Source organism: Lissotriton helveticus, chromosome 11, assembly GCF_964261635.1.
Source record: "Lissotriton helveticus chromosome 11, aLisHel1.1, whole genome shotgun sequence".
In the NCBI taxonomy this organism is placed as follows: domain Eukaryota; kingdom Metazoa; phylum Chordata; class Amphibia; order Caudata; family Salamandridae; genus Lissotriton; species Lissotriton helveticus.
Genome location: NC_136072.1, coordinates 1,180,200,798 through 1,180,226,132, shown reverse-complemented (window position 1 = coordinate 1,180,226,132; position 25,335 = coordinate 1,180,200,798).

Sequence of the window (25,335 nt, the reverse complement as noted above, 5' to 3'; positions counted from 1 at the left end):
GGCCATGTTGAGCCTCTTTGGCACTATCTGGACCGTTAGTTATTGCTAACACCGCGCCCCAGCGCGTCAGGAGTTTTCTGCCCACCGCTTATTTGCTCGACTGTGCACCTCATAACCATTATACGTAACAGTTGGGGGACATTTCCAGACCCAGTACCTCTTTCTAAAGTGTATGTATCAGCTCCCACGTACCTGAACTCTGTTTTCTGCATTCTACTACTCTGAGGATTGCGTTCCAAGGACCCTCTCGCATGATCTGTCCTAGGAGCCCTTTATATCTGGGCCGACTTACTATCACCTTTGTTCTTCATTGAAAACGCAAAGTCTCCATGACCTTGAATTTGGTTCATATAAGGATTCCAAGACCCCCTGATCCCCATATGTTTTTAGCACCCTGAGGAAGGTGCAACTTCATTGTCAGGTTTTTAACGAAACACTCATCGGCACCACCAAGAAACCGAACCAATATATGGAATGTCTGCAAGAGTGATATATCTAACTCTACCTTGAAGATCACTCACTTAGGATACTGATAGAACTGTATTGGGATTATATATTACTGTGCATAGAAAAATCCTAAAAATATTGAAACCTATTGATCTGTGTACAGGTAGACATCCCAGTCTGTTCATTGAATATTTCTGAGGGATGGTTCTCCCAGCTCTCTTTATTCTTTGTTGCTGTTTTTATAATGTGTAGACTGTCTGTGGTATGAATGTGGTATATATGGAAGTGTGGGATCAGAAATAGTTATTGATTTTTTGTGTCTTGGCATTGTTTTTCATTAATTGCATTATTTATTATGTTGCGATTATACAATACTGAGACTAGACTGGACGGATATTTAAAATAAACATAAGAATGTATATCTTCACTGTGGAATTTTTGTGATCCTCAACTTGGGATTGACTTTCAACTTTCCCTATCTGCATGTCTTTATAATCTTTCTCGCTTGGCTCATATTTGACTCTGTTTAGCACTATTTATAGGCGAGTTTTCTTCTTCTTAAATAGTTTCTAGGCGGGAGGCCGATGACCTTAGGAATGAAGTGACCGGGCTGCGCCGAGTGGTGGGGGGTCCCTGGAAGCATGCGGTCGGTGCCGCGTGGTAAAGAGTCAGCAAGGTAGGACGGTCGATGCCGTGTTGTGGCCCCTCTATGGATCACAATTCATGTGCACGGTGGCTCAAGGGGCTCAAGAGATCCCCTTGAGCGACTGCATGCTTCCAGGGACCCCCCACCACTCGGAGCTGCCCGGTCACTTCATTCCTAAGGTCAACGGCCTTCCGCCAGGACCCCCCACAAGCTCATTGAGTTTTAAAACAGAACCTTGCATAAGTCAGCGGTAGGAGCTGGAACCCTTCCCTCCTTGGACCATTGAGTCCTGTTGCCTTGCACCAATAGTGTTATCTCAGGCTTACAGTATCACTGTCCTGATGATGATCCCAGTTACCCATGAAAGGGATCAAAACGTCATTGACCTTATAAAACAGCGTGCACACAAATAACTGTACCTCAAAGTGTCACGTCTGCTGCTACAAATCATGCTTGTTGCATCATGTATAATTATGAACAAGCAATCTTTCTGTTTCGCCTGACTGTTTTGAATTTTGTTTTGTTTTCTTTATGATTTGTGTGTTTAAATTGTCACCCTGTCACCTTGTCACACCTGTTTGTGTATTGCTTTGGATACAGGATTGTATCCTACTGGACATTGCAACTGTCCTTTGACAGAGAATTAATTGATTTGTATTACATTGTTATTTCCGGCTGGATAGATCATATAGAATCGACTGTGTTCTATATTTACCGTCTGCGTATTTTGCTTTAACAAGGACCACTGTTCTATAAAATTAACTGATACCCTCGGTCCTTGGCTACCTTTAGGGTTTCCTTGTCTCTAAATAAACGGAGGCCTACTTGTAGCATTTAATTTGCAAGCCCTGGAGACACATTCAACCCTTTTACTTGGGACTTAAAATGAACACAAATATTGCAATTGGGTGTAAGCCAGTTTCACTATGTTTAAAGGAAAGAGCACATGCACGTTAGCACTGATTAGCAGTGATAAAGTGTGCATAGTCCTAAAAGCCAACAAAAAGAAGGTTCAGAAAACAGGAGGGTGAAGGCAAAAAGTTTGGGGAGGACACTGCAAAGGGGGCCAAGGCCACGCCCAATAACAGGTCTCCCTGACTGCCTGACATACAATCCCACTCCTGGGAGTCTGGTGGCTCAAGCCTTTAGCAGTCTGTTGAACCCAACTGCTTCTCCATGACCCCTATGGATAGAGAGTCCAAAGGAAATGAGGCGTTTGGTAAACAGATGTTCTAATTGGCAGCCTAGGCTAGAGGTCCTCAATGTTAGTTGATTGCTTGGCTGTTATATGCATGCCCTTTGGGACTCAGTCGGCAAGATCTTGCTGATAGTCCATGGGGACCTTCTGGCTTCCCTGGCATAAACCCCTCAGGGGGGGTTCGTGATGAAGTTAAATCTTGCCCATTGCAGATGTCCAGGCCTCCCTATCGACATGGCATTCAATGGGTCTTACCTGTTTGGTGGGAAAGCACATTCTGCATTGGCGTAGCTAGGGGAGGTGGGGGGGAGGGGGGCTGTCCGCCCCAGGCGGCACTGGTTTGAAGGTGGCGGCCACGCAACACCGGTGGCCCGTGGTGGCGGCGGCGGCCTTTATAATTTATTAAGGGGCACTCACCAGTGGCAGCTGGTGGATTTTGAAAGTGGTGAGGTGCAAAATGTTGTACACCAAGGTAATAAGCGAGCGAGCGAAGCGAGCGATCCCGAACTGCAAAAGGAGGGTGCGGGGGGGGTTCTCCCCCCGCAAGAAAATTTTGAAAACAATGCATTCAAATGGTGGGTTTTACACCACATATTTACTGCAAATTGTTGAAAAAAGGGGGGATCCAAATAAAGCATTTTGGAGCCAAAGTAGATAGTAAACAGTGAAATGCTTATTTGAAGAGCACTGTTTTTAAGTGTTTACTAAAGCGAATAAAATTACCTACGTGGGATAAGTGATCTGGGAGAGAGTTCCACAGGACAGGAACTTGTACAGAGAAGCTACAGCCTCCTTTACTTTTCTTTACCAATCTGATTAGGGATGTATTTCTTGACTCTCCTATCCACAAAGCAAGTAGCCATGCCATTCAGGACCTTAATGCGGATACAGCAGGTCTTAAACTGGATCCTTTGTCAGGCTGGAGGCCAATGTAGGGCCATCAATAAGGCAGTGACATCTGTGATCAGTGAGTTTACATATCAGACATACAATTATACACAGCATAGTCCCAAAGTCCTGATTTACATGCAAAAGCTCAGCTTTACAGCTTCTTAAGCTTCACACTAGTTATAGTTTTCGACAAGAAATTTCGAGGTTGCAAGAAAAAATGTTTGCCAATTCTCAAATCTATAAAATACATGCCATATATACCATGTAGCACAACAAGACAGAACATAGCACCCAGCAAAGCATATGAACAAATTACAGCTCAATACAATATCACAACTCAAGGGATACCACTACATCGCATCATAGCTCACTGCAAGCCCATCACAACATCATAGCTCAAGGCAACTTGTAACATCATAAGACACATCACACCACCAGAGAACAGCTCGTCACAGTATCTGGATGTACTGTTTCAGGCTCCATTCTGGTTTTTTAACAATCACAATCTTAGTAAGTATTGTACAACAAAACTCACTAGTAAATCAGCATGTCAAGGTAATGCAAAGCAAAACTCAGAATCAATAGTAATATCAAAATATTATTATTCATTATTATTTAGTGCACGAAAGTAAATACTTGGAACGCTTCCACACTACTAAAAATGTACTGAAACAGCTTGTGACACTTGAAAGCTATTCACACAAAGGTTGACTGGTCACCCTTCAGGTGATTATTGCTCTATTTGTGTGTAATCTGGGTACTAATGTGGTCAAACCTCTGCCCAGTGTTAACGTGCAAAAAATGACAACAGTATGAAGTAATACTATCAGACAAGGTGCCACATTAAGCCACATAATTTGCTTTTTCTTGGCACATAGTTTAGTTCACCCCACCGCATTATTTAGCCCTCCCCTGTCGCATAATTCCAGTGCCCTTGAATATAGCCAATCAAGGTGGGAATACCCTGCACTATGTCCAAAAAAAACCTTGCCAGTTGTTACCTCCTAGTCCTTTCTTATGCACACTGTTGAAGGAAATCGTGCACACGTTAATACAATTCATGTTCAATTTTCCTTTGTAGTTTTATCCTGGATCAGTTTGCAGAGAAAGCAGACGACAGGCTGTTCAAACAGAAATCACCAGCTGAGACAGCAGTATTTGGCATCAAACCCCCTAGCTCCTTGGGCAATAACCCATTAAAGGGATCAATCAGAAAAGTAGCATCAGAAATCTTGGACACCGACACCTATGAGTGTTCCAAACTAATCACTGCTTTTTGCTCTTCTAGGTCTCAGTAAGAAAACAAAAGTGAGATTACGGAAATTTCCTACATGAAGGAGATTAGTGCCCGCGTGTGCAGTATGCACTGACTGCTGGAAGCAAACAGGCTTCACTACTTGATTCACCTTCACATCACATGTTAGGGAAATAAACTTTCAGAGCATCGTTGTAGGCACGTAATGAACAACACGGGGAATCACTCGAGCTGATAATGTGATGCAGCACCCCTGATGTGACAGGTGCACAAACCACCAGCTGTAGTTTTACTCCAGGAGAACACCTGAATTATGAATAAGTTAAGAAATGTTTCCTCCAATAGTCGTTTCTAACTATTTACCTATCAATACCGCGCTGTTCCATAGCTCTGAGCAGTTATAAGGGCAAATAAATGGAACCAGGGAGAGAGCTGGCGTTTCCCACACAATAGGGCTTTAATGACCTGCCAAAGGACCTGACCACTGTAACTATAGGGGAAATTGTGTATGGGGTAATAAGTAATGGTATACTAACAAGAAATAGCTGTGGGTCTAGAAAAACTACTAACTCTGTATTCAAATGTAACTAGTCTGCAACCTGTACCCCTGTGAATCCAGTGAGATGCATAGGGACTGATCACAATGTGATTATGTTCCCATCAGTTACACACTCTGAACCGCCCTGGTCATCATTTGGGCCATTACACAAAGTGGTGTGTCCACCCTGTAGGTATAGGTGTTCTAGATAATGGTAACTGGAAGCAGTGCTAAACAAAAATTGTGAGTGAAGGTGCTTATTGTTAAAATTGGATAGTGGATGCACGAGTAATTTTATTTAGAAAGCAAACCACTTCCAAGATTAAAAACATCAAGTGCAAAGTAACAGTAGTTCATAACAAATATCTACTGCATGTGTGTTAAGGTCGACATGTTTCTGCAGTTCATAGATCCTACCGGTATCTCCTGCTTCTTCAGGACCAATATTCTACATTGCAACTGCTTCAAAAACGAGTGAGTGCATACAAAATCAAAAATATCACCTGATTCAGTCCTCTCACTTCTCTTTTGGGATGAAACAGATATCCGCGCACAAGATGTACCATGCAGAGAAGACACAATATAAGAAGAAAGAAGAAAACAGAGAAAGTGAGGTAACATATTGGTAAGAAAGTTATCTCTCACGTGAGCTTTATTAATGCATTTCAGCCCGTGACTGGTATGTTAGAAAAACATTACCCAACCCATTCTTATTTGGATTCCCTCTCACTCACCTTGAGTGTGAGAGGCAGGTGCCGCTCCTCTCCTGGCTACAGCTCAGGAAAATGGCGCAAAGCTCTAATAAAAAACCATAGAGTCGATAATGAGAAGCTCTCACGACTGCTGCTGAACAAACACTCTGTCCATAATGTTGTTACTCTTCTAGTTATCCAGTCTTAATACGGTAAGGCTAGAGGGTCATGCTGACTACATGAGGAACAATACTCATGATGACAATACATCTCCTCGTGCTCACACGCATGTTCCAATGGTAATTGGGAAATTTATTAGAAACATGTGTCACAAAATTAAGCAATTTGTAAGACTCTTCAGCCATGTAGGCTCTACTCGTTTCAAAAAGAGTTGTCTTCACATAAAAAGATGCTCTACACAGAAATTACATTGAATCTACCTCTAACAGGTGAAACTCGTAAAAGCATCTAAGGACGGGGCACACACGCAACAATCAGAATAGTCAAGAAATCCCCACTTCGAAAGGTCTGCTGTTGTGCCTACCTGTCCGTCGGTGCACCCAACAGGCATCTGCGCTGTTCGGGGAGGTGCTGCGGTCCCGTAACGCGCCGCATTTAAAGATTATTCGAACAAACCTCATTGGATTCCTCGTCAGTCTGCCTTCTCAATGCGCGAGTTTGTGATGCGCTAGAGTATACCTTTCGCCCATTGGCCGTTTCTCACGTGTCATAGACACGCGTCAACTAGACTCATGGGAAACGTAGTTTATTAAACGGAAAGCTGTGTGCCTAGTTGGTAACCGACCACATATTCGCTTTTGATGAATGTATGGGTTATGCGGAGTGTTTATACAATGAGCATTTCTATAACGTATGCCCATAAACTAATGTTTGGATGTCATTAGCACTTATCAGCTCCGTCATTTGGAAATTGTAGTAAGTGGAACAAACTTTATGTTCCACTTTCATCAACATCATTAGAATGTATCACATGCTGATAAGTGGTACAATAATTCTCAATGGTTTGTACAGTATTTCCACTATAAAGTTTCTGCTATACAACCAAGTTCGTTAGATGTTTCATTATGTACTCATGCAATATAATCTTGAAAGTCATTACTGTGTCAATGGGCAATATACAAAGTCATAGGTTTGTACATAATTTCTGTTGTAGAAACAAGTATTGACGCTATGCGCTCATATGATCTATTCTGAAATTTGCTGTGTCATTTTACGCAATACTCAGAACAATGTTAGCACAGGTGGTAAACTGTCTTTCAGATAATGTAAACCTACTGTTAATTAGTTACAAAAAATAATCAATTGGAAGTAGTGTATTTGAATATACTTTACATTGCAGAGAGGGCCCACCGACCGATCGTCTCCAAAGACACACTATACTGGAGGTCAGCCCTATTATGCAGTTCACTTAGTATATTATAGCGCCATCCATGGAATGTCTTCGTTCAGGCCGTTTTTATCAGTGTTCAAACGGTACACCCATTTCTGCTCCAATTTAAATAGATGTTTAGCAATGTCTGTGACATGAGGGGAGATCCGTGGTTGTTCCAACACGGTCCAGACGAAATCAGTTGGTTTATGTCCTACCTCTAAAAAATGATTGGTAAGGCGGGTCGCCTGTTTCTTACACCTGATCGTGCTTTTATGTTCCGATATCCTTGTTTTTATTTTCCTCGTCGTCATCCCGACATATTTCAATAAACAGGGGCATGTGATCAAATAAATGAGATTATTGCTGTTGCATTTGGTGAATCGTTTTTGTTCCCAACGTCGCGATGTACCAATGTCAATGCTCGTAGAGCGAGTAGTTTGTGGACATGCTGCACAATTTCCGCAGGGGTGGTGTCCCTCAACAGGTGGTAGATCCCACAACGTGCCCACTTGGTGCATCTTCTTGGCTCCTGGTCTGGTGTGTACTAGGCGATCTCTCATACTGGTGCCTCTCTTATACGCAAAAAGTGGCTCTGGCAGTGTATCCGGGCCAGTGTTTAAGATCTTCCAATGTTTTTTCACAATCTTTTGTATGGCATTAGACCTCGTGTTAAAGGTATTTACAAACGCTATACTTTCGTTCTTAGGTTTAGGAGGAGTCAATTCCAAAAGTGACTCGCGATTATTGTTTGAGGCTCTTTTTCTGGACTTCCGAATCAGCTTCTTAGGGTATTTCTTCTCCAAGAGCCAGTCCTCCAAGGTTCCTGCATGCTTCTGAAAGCTCTATTTGGTAGTGCAGTTTCGCTGAATGCGCAAAAACTGCCCAAAGGGCAGATTGTCCCGCAGCGCTTTTGGGTGACAGCTGTCGTATTGAAGCAACGAGTTTCGAGCCATGGGCTTCTTGTATAACTCAGACACCAAGCTTCCAGGGGTTGTGATAATTTGAAAGTCTAGAAACGCCAAGGTTGATTTAGAATATTCAACCGTGAAACGCAAAAAACTGTTCTGTTCATTCAACCACGAGTGAAATGATTTAAGTTCAATTTCGGTTCCACGCCACACAACGAGGATATCATCTATGTAGCGCTTTCAAACCCTCACAGATGGTAAATGGGGGTTGGTGCATGATAGTACGCAGTCCTGTTCGAACTTATGGACATACAAATTTGCCAGGCTTGGGGCAAAAACGCTGCCCATGCTGGTCCCTGATGTCTGGAGGAACACAGTCTCTTCGAAACGAAAGAAGTTCTCTTTCATGGCCACAGTAGCCAGCTCCATGATAAAAGATACAGGTGTGATGGAGTCCCATTCTTGTTCTCGTAGTAACATCTAGATTACTTCTAGAGTCTCATTTTGTGGTATCGAGGTGTAGAAGGACTCTACATCAAAACTCACCAGTATATCTGTGGTGGTATCAAACTCAATGTTAGGGAGGATCCTCAGAAGATCGTTAGTATCTTGCATATAGGTTGGCATCAATTTTACCAACGGTCGCAGAAAGATATCGACGAATGTCGATAAGGGTTCTAAAAGCGACCCGATGCCGGAAATTATCGGACATCCCGGGGGAGGGCGTTTCTCTTTATGAACCTTCGGGAGCACATAAAAATATGGCATCATCGGGTTAGATGTACATAAGAAAGCAGCCTCATTGGCAGTAATCCAGCCTTCGGATAGTGCCTCTTCAACAAGATGTCTAATACTGTTGGAAAGTCTTTCTGTGGGGTCTTCTGGCAATGGACTGTAGGAGTTAATGTCATTAAGTTGTCTTAGACATTCCTCTCTGTATGTTGTAGTGTCCATAAGTACCGTGGCGCCCCCTTTGTCTGCGGGCTTGATTGTCACTACATCATCTTGCGCCAAATTAGATAAAGCTTCTTATTCTTTCTTTGGGAGATTCATGAAAGGTTTTGCAGTTCCTCACAACAGAGTCTGGATATCATGCTGTACTGCCTCCTCAAAAGTTATAACCTTAGCTGGTATAGTGCTAGGCAAGGCCGTAAAAGTGGAGGGTTTCTTGAGTCCCGTATTTTGTTCTCCAATGGGGAGATTTTCAGATTTCAAAAAGAAGAAATGTAATCTGACCTTCCTAAAGAATTTGGCTAGCTCTATTTGAGTCTGAAAGGCTTCGGTCCCCTGATGTTTGTTGCTAGATAGAGTTTTGATGTCTCTGGCCTTGGGTGCAATCTTCCCCAGACATTCAGTTTGATTTCTTGATCAATGCTTTGAATCTGCTTTTGTCCAATATTCACAGAAATAATGGCTAACACATAGTTAAAATTGGGAGCCACAGCCATCTGTATGGTTTGAACTCCATCACACCTAGATAACTGTAACTGTTACCATCGCATTAAATTTGAATTCATTTGACCAATTAGAATTTTTTGATTGGCCTTAATTCCCCGATATTTGAGAGCTTTAGGGGGGTTCATTGGAATGGTAGGCCTCGATTTGTTTATGGGCATGGCCTCACTCTTAGTCCAATGTATTTTGTACTCTTAGAATGTTGCATTAGTGTCTATTTAGATTGGTGCTAACAAGTTTCAAGTGTCAATAAACTTTATTTTGGTCTATATGACCTCAAAAGTACAAACACAATACATCACAATGCATTTAAATTTACATCAGAAATCAGTAAAAAACAGTTGTGGACATTATTGGCACACATGTGGAGAATATTCAATTAAAAATGCCTGCAATTCTAATTTATACACAGGGGGAGGGCGAGACAAAAGGGGAATCGCAGAGGGTTATTTAGGGCAGCGAACAAGGATTCACCTTTGGAAAGTGCATAATGCAAATAAATAAATAATTGACATAAAAAGGATTTCTAAAAAGATGACCAAAATTGTTAAAAACGAGTCCTAATTTTAAAACCAACAGAGAGAACCACCAATAAATGTTTTTCCAGAATGTTTAATAGTAATAATAAGACTACTTCATATCAGGCCATAAACATATCCTAGCTCTTAATTAAGGTGTTTTATATGAAAATCCTGCATGTGTACCACATAGAAAATAGGAAACCTGCCACTGAGTAAACAATCGGGGTACTGCAATCATTTTTCAGTATCCTGAAATTGGTGCTAATATGTTTAGAGAAGAGAGCCAGCAGAGTATGGTCAGCAAAGATAATGAGCTTTAGTTCACCTGCCTTTGTGTGTTTCCCTGAGATAATTAGAGTTTGTCTAATTGCTATTGCCAAGTGTTCAAGAGCCAGTAGGAACCGAACTGGGGATGATGGAAATCTTTGTTTAGTACCCCTCCTAATAACTATCGCGTCGGTTAGGAAGCCACGAGAATTTGCCTCTGTAGTTGGATCATCATACAGACTAGGGGGCCCATTAGGATGGCGGGCGGACTTTGTCCGCCTGGCATCCATGCGGTAGTAGGACCACCCGCCATAAGGGCGGTGGTCCCGTCGGCAGCATTAGGATGCGCCCGCCACAGTGGCGGGCGCATCCCGCATTCCTACCATTGTGGCGGGTGGTGCACTTAGCACCGCCCGCCAAAATGGCAGGAAAGCACGCTGTGCACTATCATGCACAGCATGGCAGGCACAGCGCGTTGCCTGCCATGCTGTGCATAGAACTGCTGCACCCTCCACCCCCCGGGAGTCCCTGGGGGCCCGCATCCGGCCCCCACAGGGATTCTCCGCATGCCTTGCCACGGAAAGGCATCCACAATCGCCCATCATAATATGGCTGGCTGTGTCTGATAGACACCGCCACCATATTATTCCTTTTCCGGCGGAAAAGCGGCGGACGGTCTTTCCGTCCGCCGAGGTCCCCACCGCCATACTAATATGGCGGGGGGGAAAACAAATGCAGATGTCGGCCGGATTGCCCCTGCCAGGCTGGCGGTGGCTACCGCCAGCCTGGCGGGGGCAATCCGCCCGACATCATAATGGGCCCCAAAGTATCATTGTGAGAAAGATGGTTTCTGTATTCATTCTTGTCAGCAGACAGAAAGGGTAGCCCATCTTTACTGTGTCAAAAGCCTTCTCTACGGCTAGTGAGCAGTCCATCTGCTTTGTCTTGGACATCCAGAGTGAGGGCAGGAGAGTTCTCAAATGGTCCCTGGGTTTTCTTCCAAGAAAAAAAGCCCACCAAATATTTGTGAACCAGGCTCAGGATTGCTTTCTTCAGCCTCTGCACCAGGAACTCTGCCAATATTTTAATATTATTCTTTAACCGTGATACCAGCCTGTAGCAGAACAGTAGAACGAGTACCTGCTGCATTGACGACAATGCTTTATTGAATTCCAGCCATAATCTTTTAATTTCACATATTTCTCTATAGACCTTCCCTAGTAGGGTACAGTGCACTGAGTTGTGATCTTATAGAACTCCATAGGGAATCCATCCTCTCCAGTACGTTTCCAGTTAATGGAAATGTTATAGATTCTGCTACCTCAATATCTGTCTATCCCACAACCCAATGCTGACAGAATTAACCAGGGCAGATCCCTCAGCAAAACAGAGAACCCCATTGGTTCGGTGCTGTCCCTTGAGATCATCATCCCTCTCCTTAGAGGACACCGGGAGCCACAATCTCCCCTCGATAGACCCTTGGCCATAGCAGTGGCGAAAAACTATAGGTGTCAGAATGCTTCACCACCCCGCATAGCAAGGCTGACTAGTGCATGGCCTGATGTGAGTGGAACAAAAGGGGGTGGTGATGGACGGAGCATCTGAACCAATCTGCCACCCCAGACGGCTGGAATGCCAGAAACCGGCCCTCGGAAGCTTGTTTCCGGTTCAGGGAAGACATGGCTTGGCAGTTCGGGCTGGACTGTTCCCATGAGGCACAGGGTCAGACTGATTTGCATATAGCCATGTCTGAACTGGGGTGGCAGAGTGGGCTAAAGAACGGTGATGGATTAAACCCAGATCTTTTGACTGGGTGTGAGTGTTTGATTGATTTCTGTGGGGTCTTCTGGCAATGGACTGTAGGAGTTAATGTCATTAAGTTGTCTTAGACATTCTTCTCTGTATGTTGTAGTGTCCATAAGTACCGTGGTGCCCCCTTTGTCTGCGGGCTTGATTGTCACTACATCATCTTGCGCCAAATTAGATAAAGCTTCTTATTCTTTCTTTGGGAGATTCATGAAAGGTTTTGCAGTTCCTCACAACAGAGTCTGGATATCATGCTGTACTGCCTCCTCAAAAGTTATAACCTTAGCTGGTATAGTGCTAGGCAAGGCCGTAAAAGTGGAGGGTTTCTTGAGTCCCGTATTTTGTTCTCCAATGGGGAGATTTTCAGATTTCAAAAAGAAGAAATGTAATCTGACCTTCCTAAAGAATTTGGCTAGCTCTATTTGAGTCTGAAAGGCTTCGGTCCCCTGATGTTTGTTGCTAGATAGAGTTTTGATGTCTCTGGCCTTGGGTGCAATCTTCGCCAGACATTCAGTTTGATTTCTTGATCAATGCTTTGAATCTGCTTTTGTCCAATATTCACAGAAATAATGGCTAACACATAGTTAAAATTGGGAGCCACAGCCATCTGTATGGTTTGAACTCCATCACACCTAGATAACTGTAACTGTTACCATCGCATTAAATTTGAATTCATTTGACCAATTAGAATTTTTTGATTGGCCTTAATTCCCCGATATTTGAGAGCTTTAGGGGGGTTCATTGGAATGGTAGGCCTCGATTTGTTTATGGGCATGGCCTCACTCTTAGTCCAATGTATTTTGTACTCTTAGAATGTTGCATTAGTGTCTATTTAGATTGGTGCTAACAAGTTTCAAGTGTCAATAAACTTTATTTTGGTCTATATGACCTCAAAAGTACAAACACAATACATCACAATGCATTTAAATTTACATCAGAAATCAGTAAAAAACAGTTGTGGACATTATTGGCACACATGTGGAGAATATTCAATTAAAAATGCCTGCAATTCTAATTTATACACAGGGGGAGGGCGAGACAAAAGGGGAATCGCAGAGGGTTATTTAGGGCAGCGAACAAGGATTCACCTTTGGAAAGTGCATAATGCAAATAAATAAATAATTGACATAAAAAGGATTTCTAAAAAGATGACCAAAATTGTTAAAAACGAGTCCTAATTTTAAAACCAACAGAGAGAACCACCAATAAATGTTTTTCCAGAATGTTTAATAGTAATAATAAGACTACTTCATATCAGGCCATAAACATATCCTAGCTCTTAATTAAGGTGTTTTATATGAAAATCCTGCATGTGTACCACATAGAAAATAGGAAACCTGCCACTGAGTAAACAATCGGGGTACTGCAATCATTTTTCAGTATCCTGAAATTGGTGCTAATATGTTTAGAGAAGAGAGCCAGCAGAGTATGGTCAGCAAAGATAATGAGCTTTAGTTCACCTGCCTTTGTGTGTTTCCCTGAGATAATTAGAGTTTGTCTAATTGCTATTGCCAAGTGTTCAAGAGCCAGTAGGAACCGAACTGGGGATGATGGAAATCTTTGTTTAGTACCCCTCCTAATAACTATCGCGTCGGTTAGGAAGCCACGAGAATTTGCCTCTGTAGTTGGATCATCATACAGACTAGGGGGCCCATTAGGATGGCGGGCGGACTTTGTCCGCCTGGCATCCATGCGGTAGTAGGACCACCCGCCATAAGGGCGGTGGTCCCGTCGGCAGCATTAGGATGCGCCCGCCACAGTGGCGGGCGCATCCCGCATTCCTACCATTGTGGCGGGTGGTGCACTTAGCACCGCCCGCCAAAATGGCAGGAAAGCACGCTGTGCACTATCATGCACAGCATGGCAGGCACAGCGCGTTGCCTGCCATGCTGTGCATAGAACTGCTGCACCCTCCACCCCCCGGGAGTCCCTGGGGGCCCGCATCCGGCCCCCACAGGGATTCTCCGCATGCCTTGCCACGGAAAGGCATCCACAATCGCCCATCATAATATGGCTGGCTGTGTCTGATAGACACCGCCACCATATTATTCCTTTTCCGGCGGAAAAGCGGCGGACGGTCTTTCCGTCCGCCGAGGTCCCCACCGCCATACTAATATGGCGGGGGGGAAAACAAATGCAGATGTCGGCCGGATTGCCCCTGCCAGGCTGGCGGTGGCTACCGCCAGCCTGGCGGGGGCAATCCGCCCGACATCATAATGGGCCCCAAAGTATCATTGTGAGAAAGATGGTTTCTGTATTCATTCTTGTCAGCAGACAGAAAGGGTAGCCCATCTTTACTGTGTCAAAAGCCTTCTCTACGGCTAGTGAGCAGTCCATCTGCTTTGTCTTGGACATCCAGAGTGAGGGCAGGAGAGTTCTCAAATGGTCCCTGGGTTTTCTTCCAAGAAAAAAAGCCCACCAAATATTTGTGAACCAGGCTCAGGATTGCTTTCTTCAGCCTCTGCACCAGGAACTCTGCCAATATTTTAATATTATTCTTTAACCGTGATACCAGCCTGTAGCAGAACAGTAGAACGAGTACCTGCTGCATTGACGACAATGCTTTATTGAATTCCAGCCATAATCTTTTAATTTCACATATTTCTCTATAGACCTTCCCTAGTAGGGTACAGTGCACTGAGTTGTGATCTTATAGAACTCCATAGGGAATCCATCCTCTCCAGTACGTTTCCAGTTAATGGAAATGTTATAGATTCTGCTACCTCAATATCTGTCTATCCCACAACCCAATGCTGACAGAATTAACCAGGGCAGATCCCTCAGCAAAACAGAGAACCCCATTGGTTCGGTGCTGTCCCTTGAGATCATCATCCCTCTCCTTAGAGGACACCGGGAGCCACAATCTCCCCTCGATAGACCCTTGGCCATAGCAGTGGCGAAAAACTATAGGTGTCAGAATGCTTCACCACCCCGCATAGCAAGGCTGACTAGTGCATGGCCTGATGTGAGTGGAACAAAAGGGAGTGGTGATGGACGGAGCATCTGAACCAATCTGCCACCCCAGACGGCTGGAATGCCAGAAACCGGCCCTCGGAAGCTTGTTTCCGGTTCAGGGAAGACATGGCTTGGCAGTTCGGGCTGGACTGTTCCCATGAGGCACAGGGTCAGACTGATTTGCATATAGCCATGTCTGAACTGGGGTGGCAGAGTGGGCTAAAGAACGGTGATGGATTAAACCCAGATCTTTTGACTGGGTGTGAGTGTTTGATTGATTCAGATGCTCCGTCCATCACCACCCCCTTTTGTACCGCTGATGTGAGTGGACACATGATCCTGTGCTGGTTTCAGAGGCCCCTTGGCCTCCATGTTTTCCCTTCTAGGGCAGACTCCTGCCTTACCTGCCTTTAGTTTGTATCGCTCATAACCAGAAGAGACTGTTTGCTAGATCAAGGGCCCCATGTATGAACCTTTTTTGCATTTGCAGAGTGTTTGCAAATGCAAAAAAGGCTTTTCCTATGTACCAAACGATATTGTGTGATTCGGTAACCTGTTACCGAATCACAAAATGGGTTTGGGATTCGATATTTGGAAGGGGCGTGTTTAGGGTGTCAATTCCAAATATGGAATTGCAGCGGTATGTAAGAATGTTTTGTGACCGTGAATGCGGTCACAAAACATCTGTATTTTACAACCAACTTCAATTTGGTGGTAACCCATTCGCAAATAGGAAGGGGCCATCAAGGACCCCTTTCCACCCCTTTTGTGCTTCTGTGATGATACTTTATGTAGAGGGATCTTCTGTGATGTAGTAATGGTTAGTGTTACAGTTTTGGCAAAGTGCCATTCTTTGTAATAGGAGGAATATTTTATGGCAAAATTAATATTACTTAAAAAACCTTAGGACAGTGTGTAACATGCCCAAGTGATCTAATTCATGCTTATTAATCATAACCTACTAGTTTGGTTCATTTTCCAAAGAAACGGATAAGCATGTATGCACTATAATTCCCATGGTGCATTGTAATTGTGTTTTGTTACACCACATATTGATTTTCTTCCTTTGTGATGTACATTTAGGTACATGTGTGTATGGAAAAAGATACCAACGTCTGGAAATTAATTGAAAACTGAGATATGGAAAGTAATTTAAAACAAAAGAGTGATTACAGATGCATGCAACTCAAATTGAAAAATTCAATGTGAGCAAGGAACTTAAGTTGCCCTCCTAATATTGTGAAAGGATAAGCCCCTTGTATGTGGTACTCTGGGCACCCAGGGCCTGTAAGTTAAATGCCACGAGGAAGCAGCAGCACATATTCTGCCACCACTAAAATGACAGGGTAAAGCATGTTTTCCAGCCTGACCCTTTAGTCTGGATCTGCAGTTTTAAAAATCGAAAAATCAAACCTGGCACAATAAACTTTTTTCAGTCCTAAACCTTCCATTTCAATGTGTATTAGTCACCCCTAAAGTAAGCACTAAATCCCAATAGGACAGGGTGCATGGTATTTAAAAAGTAGGAGGCGTGTGTATACTTAAGTTTCCCATGTCCTAGCAGTTGAAAAACTCTAACTTTGTTTTTCTAAGTGGCAGGACTAACTCTCCCAGAATACCACTGGTTACAGCATAACCCCTTATAAAGTATTACTGTACTTTGGGAATAACATGATACAAGGACTCAGGTTAATGGGAAGTATAAAAAAAATCCAATTTGATAGTGAAGGCAGATTTTAACTTACTATTTTGAAAATTTGGAAAGTTAGCATTTTGCTGTCTAAAACCTCTAGGAGCCCTTTCTAAGATAATACCCAACTGTCACTTGGCAGCCTGCAGGGAGGCATGAATTACTCTCAGGAATGGGAACTGAAGGGCCTTGGCAGGGAGGAGGTATGACCTCCTCCTGACAAGATGACCGCGGGTATGTGTCCACCAACTGCTCAATCTTCAAAGGGATATTCCATGTCACAGTCAGATGTAACTCACATCTAGACCTTCCCCTGCCATTTTCCCAGTAGCTAGAGTGGTACCAGTTCCAGTGGGGGGGAACCTGTCCCAGAACTGTTTGTGCATGGGAGGTTCATAATTTCTCTAGACACACCTCAGGGGTGTACCCATTGCTCCGACCAAAGGAATTCCGTTTCTGCCTTGTTGAAGTTTGGCAGAGGAGGGCAGTATGAATTGTATATAGCAAAACCCCACAAGAAATGATGATAAAGAGTTTAGGGTTGCCCTGTATCCTTACCCCTATTGAGTGGGAAGTCACCTCCACCCACAAGCTAATGCCGGGCATTGAAGGGGCATCACTGGCTACCTTCTTCAGAACGCTGCAGGACCTGAGGAAGACAGAAATAGGGCTGCACCTCCTAAACCCTGCCTTCAGAAGGATGAGAGCGCCTGTTGTAACCTGTAGAGAGAGACCGCATGGACTGGACCTGCTCCTGCTTGTACCCTTGACAGAGGAGTTGACTCAGACAGCTGGTTGGCTAGTCTCCTGTTAAGCTGCAGGGGCACAACATGAAGCAGGATGCCCATCTTCCCGAGGAGCCCAGCTGACTAGTTCCAACTGGACATGCACAGGGCCCTGCTGGTGGCTTTCCCTGGAGTGAGTCCCAGCAAATTGCTGGTCACAGTAACTTAATGGCTTTCCCAACTGAAAGAAATGTAACTTTCAGATAGTTTCTAAGTCTGAAGGTAGAAATCCTCACTGGTGACTGACTTTCCCTGTGCGTGAAGTTTGCATTTCTGCCACTCTTAGCTTTTCTGGCAGAAGTCAACAGTTCACCTGGACTATGTCTGATGGCTGTCCAGTCTCATGGAACCCATCTCAACAACAGCCTGCTGATTTGCCCCACTGAGTATCTTTGATTTCCAAAAATGTTAAAACTTACCACTTGACCAAACGTGATCCACACATCCAACTCCAGCTCAAAAGTCTTAACTTTTGACTTTGACCCAGACCAGTACAACTGCATACCCATAGTTGGTGCTTTGTGCTTTTTGTCACCAGCAAAAACTTTTAAATGCATACCTCTAGTTCCTTAGATCTAATTAATACTTTACATATTTCTCCTACTATCATCATCATCAAAGCTTTCTTCAAGGATTATACTCATAAAAGCACAAACACACATTTAAAATACATCATTAAAAGGTTGTGTCCTGATTATACAAAAAGTTTTAAAACAGTTGTGCAGACATAGACAATGATCAGAAAAACTTTGATGCATGATTGCACAGAAGCCACAAAAAATACCCCAATCAATTTACTTTAGAGAATTGCCCTCCGTCTAATAGACCATGCCCACCCCAAGTACTTTGCTGTTGCTAGAACAACAGGCATATCAGTGGAAGTACAAAGTATACATAGGGCCTCAACACCCCTAAATGTCCCTAGGTTTCTACAGGCAGGGACTAACCAAACTTTTCTCGGGGTGGTGTAAGCTTTGCACAAAAATAGAAAGTGGCCTATACTTTCGTTTGCTACACCACAGGCTGGGCAACAAGAGGCGGAGGAGCTCCTCCACCTACCTGTCAATGATCTCAAAGGAAGGGCACCTGACCTTAGCTGGAAGAAAAGCTTCCTATCCCCAGGATTGGTAATGCTGTCCCAATATGGTTCCAAGACAGGATATGGTTTGATTACCACAAAACGCCCCGTCATGGAATCTGATCTAGTTTTATTCCAGAGTCTTCCAGCTACCCAATCCCAGTATAGATCTTTAATCGTTATTTTGCTTGGGAATGGTTCCCCAGATGGATTATCCCATAAATTAGAGAGGCCAAGATCGCCCAAGGCAGTCCTGAGATTTTTTAGCCAAACTATCTTATGGAAGGTATCAGCATTAATTATGGCCAAGAACCCCTCTGTATAATGCCGGATCTCCGGGGTAGTCCAGAGATGTCTCCAATAGAGAATCGGACGCAACCTCGCTAGGTCACTAAATGATCTTCTCCCTAGATCAAGACCAAGCGGAATTAGAGGTGTGCTCTGCGGGAGTCCTGCGATTCCCCGCAAAAACCTATTCTCAGATATCTGCAAAGGGAGAAGCTTCCCAAAGCCCCACAGCTCTGCCCCGTAGAGGGCAGACCCAAGAGCCTTGGCGTCGTATACTGCCAAGACGGGTTTTATTGGCTGGGACTTGGATTTTTTATGTTCCACCCGGAGTGCCCCCGAGATCTGTTGGTGCCTCAAGACCGCCTTTTCTATGTGCTGTGACCATCTCGAGTCGTTTGCTATCTGTATCCCAAGATAGGTAAATACAGTAACCACCTCTAGCTGGCAGTTGTTCAGAGATAACTTTGGCCGGGGTCTACGTTTTGATGCGAAGGCCATCAGCTTGGTCTTACCCACGTTGACTTCCAGGCCGTGCTCACTACAAAAAAGATCAAAAATGTTCAGTGCTCTCTGCAGACCGGCTGGAGTTTTGGATAGTATCAGCGTATCGTCGGCGAACATCAGGATCGGAACCCTGAGGCCCGCCAACGAAGGCGCATCTACACTGGCGTCCAGCATCCGGGCCACTATCCCATTAATGAATAGAGAGAAAAGCAGGGGAGCCATTGCGCACCCCTGTCGCACTCCACGTTCAACCGGGAAGTCAACAGAGGATTCGCCATTCATGCCCCATTGGACTTTGGCGAAGTTACACTCATGCAGCCTCATTATCAGGGTGAGTAGCTCTGCCGGAAGACCCATTTCACTCAAGACTACCCAGAGCTTTCTCCTTGGGACCAGGTCGAAGGCAGCCCACAGGTCAACAAAAGCAACATACAGGCTGCCCTCGCCAAGCACCCGTCCCCCACTGTAACAGAACAAAGCGAAACACCTGGTCAATTGTGCTAGTAGCCCGCCGAAAACCAGCCTGGTAAGGGGACAGGGCATTGTTCTCGTCTACCCAATCCATCAGTTTGTTTACCACCATCCTCCCTACCACTTTTTGGATAGTGGCGATCAAGCTTATCGGCCTGTAATTAACTGGGAGAGACCGATCTCCTTTTTTATGTATGGGTATGATGATAGCTCCCCTCCATAATTCAGGGACAGCCGTTTCCTTCGCAATAGCATTTCCCAAAAGTAATATATATCTGGCCCACCTCACCTTATCATTAATAAAAACATCAGATGGTACACCATCTAAACCCGGGGCCCTTCCCCCGGGGGCAGTACATATTGCGACTTCAGTTTCTTTAAGGGTGAATAAATTCCCAATTGGAAAAACAGCTGAAATTGCTTCCACATCCTTGAACTTTGCAGTCTCAGCGTACTGGGGTTTAAAATGATCAACCCAAGCACCCTCAGCGACGTTGTTATCGGGTTTATCTGGAGTTCCGCCTCTACCCCACTTAACGATATTCCAGAATAACCTGGAGTCCTTGGCCCCCGAAGCCTCCTTTAATTCAGCCCAATGCTGTTCATCCCATATTTTTTTTGCTAGGGATAGGCTGGCCCTATTATGCTTCCTGGCGCCACTAATCGCTACCCTATCCCTATTCTGAATTGCTCTACCCAAGCTTAACCTTGCTTCCCTGCACTGGTGGTTAAACCACTTGGCTGGTTTAGGTAGTTGATTACTATTTGACTTGCGGGGCCTCTGGAAGTGCGGTTTTATAAGGGAAAAGAACTTATCATGTATGTCGGTTATTTCCCTAGACCCTGGGATTATTGGTTTTGCATCCTCCATAGCGGTAATTGCAATATCCACCTCAGAGATTATAAATGCCATGGATTCTGCATTGGCTAATACACTCGGCCAGTTTAGTCTGCGCATATCATTAGCCATAACAGGCAATGGACCGTCAGTCGATTGGAGATTCCCTGTTGTGGCCGACCACCAGTTATGGGTCACACAGAGAGGATTGTGATCACTCTCCAATCTGCCCTTAATTTCCATGTCGCATACCAACTGCCACAAATTTAAACTACAAAGGACATAGTCTATCAGGCTTTGGCTACGACCATTGTCGAATGCACAAGCACCTCCCCTATCGCTCTTCATTCTCCCATTTAGGGCTCTTAGTCCCTGTTCCAGGCAGATGGCATTCAGTCGTATTATGTCTTTTGTCCACCGCCTGACCGGGGCCAGATTTAAAATTGGAATGCCCCATTGCGTGTCTTCCTCTCGCCCCAAAGGATCGTTGGAGCTGTCTAGTGGTTCGAAAGTCCTATTTAGGTCGCCAGCTACTACAATTTTATTTCCCAAGGACTGCTTTTCCAGAGAAGTGGACAAAGCCTCTAGAATAGGTGAATTCCCTATAATACTGCCCCTGGCATAGATGTTATAAATGTCTAACCCTCCCCAGTGATCTGATACCATTCTTATCATTTGGATGTCCTTGCAACCCAAATCCACCAATTTAATTGTTGTGTGTAGGCATTGCCGTACCCAAATTGTAAGCAGTCCCATAGGTCGGCCCTTAACGCCTCTGCTAGCCGGGATTGCAAAGTTTAAATAGCCAGGAAGGAATATAGGCTCACAGGCCCATGTCTCCTGGAATAGACATACATCAAAACCATTGATGAAGTCTATCCAGTTTTGGGATGCCAGCTTGTTACTCAACCCCGCGATGTTCCATGAGACCATCTTGCCTGAGCAGAAACCATCTATAGGAACTGCTCCTACAGAGGGCGCCCCAGAATGGCTTGTTAGAATTCCTGCGTACCCCTCCTCATCTGGATTTTTGTCCTCATTATTGTACACATCCTCCTGGATACCAGTAGTCCTAATTATATTTGGGTCCTCATTTTCGGATACCCCAGGAATTGAGATAAACTCCCCACACACTGCCTCAAAATTCACAGTTTCCCGATCAATACTAGTTTCAATTGGCTCCACATTTTCAGTTGCCAAAAGAGTTGATACAGACTCCCCAAACATATCCTCAAGATTCATACTTTCCCAGTTGTTCATGGTATAATCAAAGTTAAATTCATCATAACCCGAACCCTGATGATTTTTTCCATTTGGTCAATTAACCCACCCCGGATCTGCCATCACTTCAAAACGATTATACGTTGATACATTACAATAGTTTCCCTGTTGGTAAGGTGCAGTGAAAGGAACAAATCCTGGAGAGGGGAAATTACTGTAACAACCTACTTCAGGGGCTATACCAAATTGAATACCTGTTGGTCTTGGGTAGAAGAATGTTAGGTCGACAACACCAATTCCAACACTACTTGTGCCCAAATTTCGCCTCGTAATTAGACGTACCACCCTAGGATCTTTAAAATTGACAACTATACAATCCCCCTCCAAGCGCTTAGGAGTGCAACCTACCCAGTCTGTCCTTCTTACTCCAATAATCAACCCATCCACTTCCCTGGGCAATGGTCTGTTGATCCTTAACCAGTGCATTGCCTTTTGTTTTTCAGCATCTGGAAGGATTCTCTTTGCCCAACCTGCAAAGGTGGTACATTGGTGAGGATAGCGACAAAAGGATAGGAGTCCGGAGGTAGATTCATAGGTGGTATCCTACGAGACACTCTCATAGGAGGCGTATCGGACAGACTAAGGGCAGGAGCAACAGGGCGAATCGTTGAGATACTCGGTGGAACTTGGGAATTGTTCAATACAGGATTACCAGTTTTAGATCTATCTTTGGTACCCGTAGCCACAGTGTCTAAGCGCTTTTTGGGTTGGGAAGTATTGTTACTTGGGTGGTGTAGTAGATGTAAATTAGTCTTAGGGATTTGTCCCGTCGACCGGGGCCTCCTTGTAATAGTAGCTATAGGGGAAAGAGGCTCAACGGCAGATACGCTATTTGCCGGCCCACTCGGTTTTGAAGGATTGTTACTGTCCCCCGTCCTATGGTGGGTCTTAATTAGGGATTTGGTGGAGAAAAAATGATCTAGAGTAGCCTGCTCGAAGTGGTCTAAACGATCGGCTAGTCTTTTGACTCGTTCTTCAATGGGAGTCAGCAAAGACCTCATCAGCCTCTCCAACTGTAGGAGCAGGGGTAGAGCAGGAGGTAGAGTCTCGGCCAATCCCGTCACTGAAGGGTCACTAGGGTTGGATGCAGAACTAGCCGGGGTGACTCCATCTTTGACAGTCTCAACCCCATCGGAGCCAACCCCTTTAGGCTCACAAGGAGTACACAAACCTGATCCAAGTTTCCTTATTTTCTTGGGATGTTTGGGAAGACTACACTTCCTCGAAGCAATGCATCTTTTTCTTTTGGTGCATGATTTATTAGAAACCACATGAAGTGGCACACTCGATTGGGCAATATTTTCCTCATTAATAGGTAGATCAATTAATATAATAGGCGAAGTAGGAGCCAAGATGGTCGTACCATCGGCCGCGGGGATGTTAATCGTCGGGCCAGGTGATTTGGAAGAAGCATGAGGCTTTTCTATTACCACTGGCAGGGTTAAGGATGATAAAGGGGGAACCAATGCCGGAAAACCCAGAGTTGGCCGTTTCTCCAAGGGAATTTTAAGGAGTTCAATAGATAGCCTACGCTCAGCGCGTCGCTCCGCCAAAGAGATCTCTTTATCAATGTCTCGAGTTGTCCGACTAAAATATTTATCTAGGGGACCCAGGATTGATGGCCCCACCTCGGGCTGGGGGGGACTCTGGACAAGGATGAAGGCATACTTAGCAGGCAGTACACTTAAAAAGGGGAAGAAAACAATATAAACCGAAAACAGGATTTCTCAAAATACAGGAACAAACTATAGTAATGGTCCGTAGATTAAATGAAACAAGGTGACGGTATGGCTTACTAGTTAGAACAGTGTCCATATAGCAATAGCGCGATGACAGAGAGTGGGCCCAGCCCAGCCTCCTGCAGCCCCTGACGGCCACAGACGGCCCGCCCTTGTCCCGGGCTTCGCCCGGGCGCTCCCGCGCTCACACGCGCAGCCGGAGTGGCAGATTACAAATATAGGGACCAGGTTAATGGGGCGGGGCAAGCAGGGAGAGCGGCCCAGGTGCTGGTAGTTCGGGCTGGTGGGCGCTCCTGGGAATTGTAGTCCCGGACCCGCTGCACGCTCGCAGCCCTGCCTGCAATTTACACACCCACAGTCAAAGCCCAATGTCCGACACAACCAATGGCCTCAGGTCCGGCAGAGGACTCCCGACGAAGTGGGACCCGCGAAGCGGGTACCGCGAGGAGTAGCGCGAAGGAACCAAAAGCACCAGGTCCCAGCAGGTAAAAAAAGATAGATGCAGCAAAGCATCCCAAGTTGGATCCAGGGGCTGGGGGTTTTAAACACGTTGGTGGGGCGGGGCAAGCAGGGAGAGCGGCCCAGGTGCTGGTAATTCGGGCTGGCGGGCGCTCCTGGGAATTGAAGTCCCGGACCCGCTGCACGCTCGCAGCCCTGCCTGCCATTTACACACCCACAGTCAAAGCCCAATGTCCGCCACAACCAATGGCCTCAGGTCCGGCAGAGGACTCCCCACGAAGCGGGACCCGCGAAGCGTGTACCGCGAGGAGTAGCGCGAAGGAACCAAAAGCACCAGGTCCCAGCAGGTAAAAAAAAAGAGAGATGCAGCAAAGCGTCCCAAGTTGGATCCAGGGGCTTGGGGTTTTAAACACGTTGGTGGGGCGGGACAAGCAGGGAGAGCGGCCCAGGTGCTAGTAATTCGGGCTGGCGGGCGCTCCTGGGAATTGAAGTCCCGGACCCGCTGCACGCTCGCAGCCCTGCCTGCAATTTACACACCCACAGTCAAAGCCCAATGTCCGCCACAACCAATGGCCTCAGGTCCGGCAGAGGACTCCCCACGAAGCGGGACCCGCGAAGCGGGTACCGCGAGGAGTAGCGCGAAGGAACCAAAAGCACCAGGTCCCAGCAGGTAAAAAAAGATAGATGCAGCAAAGCGTCCCAAGTTGGATCCAGGGGCTGGGGGTTTTAAACACGTTGGTGGGGCGGGGCAAGCAGGGAGAGCGGCCCAGGTGCTGGTAATTCGGGCTGGCGGGCGCTCCTGGGAATTGAAGTCTCGGACCCGCTACACGCTCGCAGCCATGCCTGCAATTTACACACCCACAGTCAAAGCCCAATGTCCGCCACAACCAATGGCCTCAGGTCCGGCAGAGGACTCCCCACGAAGTGGCACCCGCGAAGCGGGTACCGCGAGGAGTAGTGCGAAGGAACCAAAAGCACCAGGTCCCAGCAGGTAAAAAAAGATAGATGCAGCAAAGCGTCCCAAGTTGGATCCAGGGGCTGGGGGTTTTAAACACGTTGGTGGGGCGGGGCAAGCAGGGAGAGCAGCCCAGGTCCTGGTAATTCGGGCTGGCGGGCGCTCCTGGGAATTGAAGTCCCGGACCCGCTGCACGCTCGCAGCCCTGCCTGCAATTTACACATTCACAGTCAAAGCCCAATGTCCGCCACAACCAATGGCCTCAGGTCCAGCAG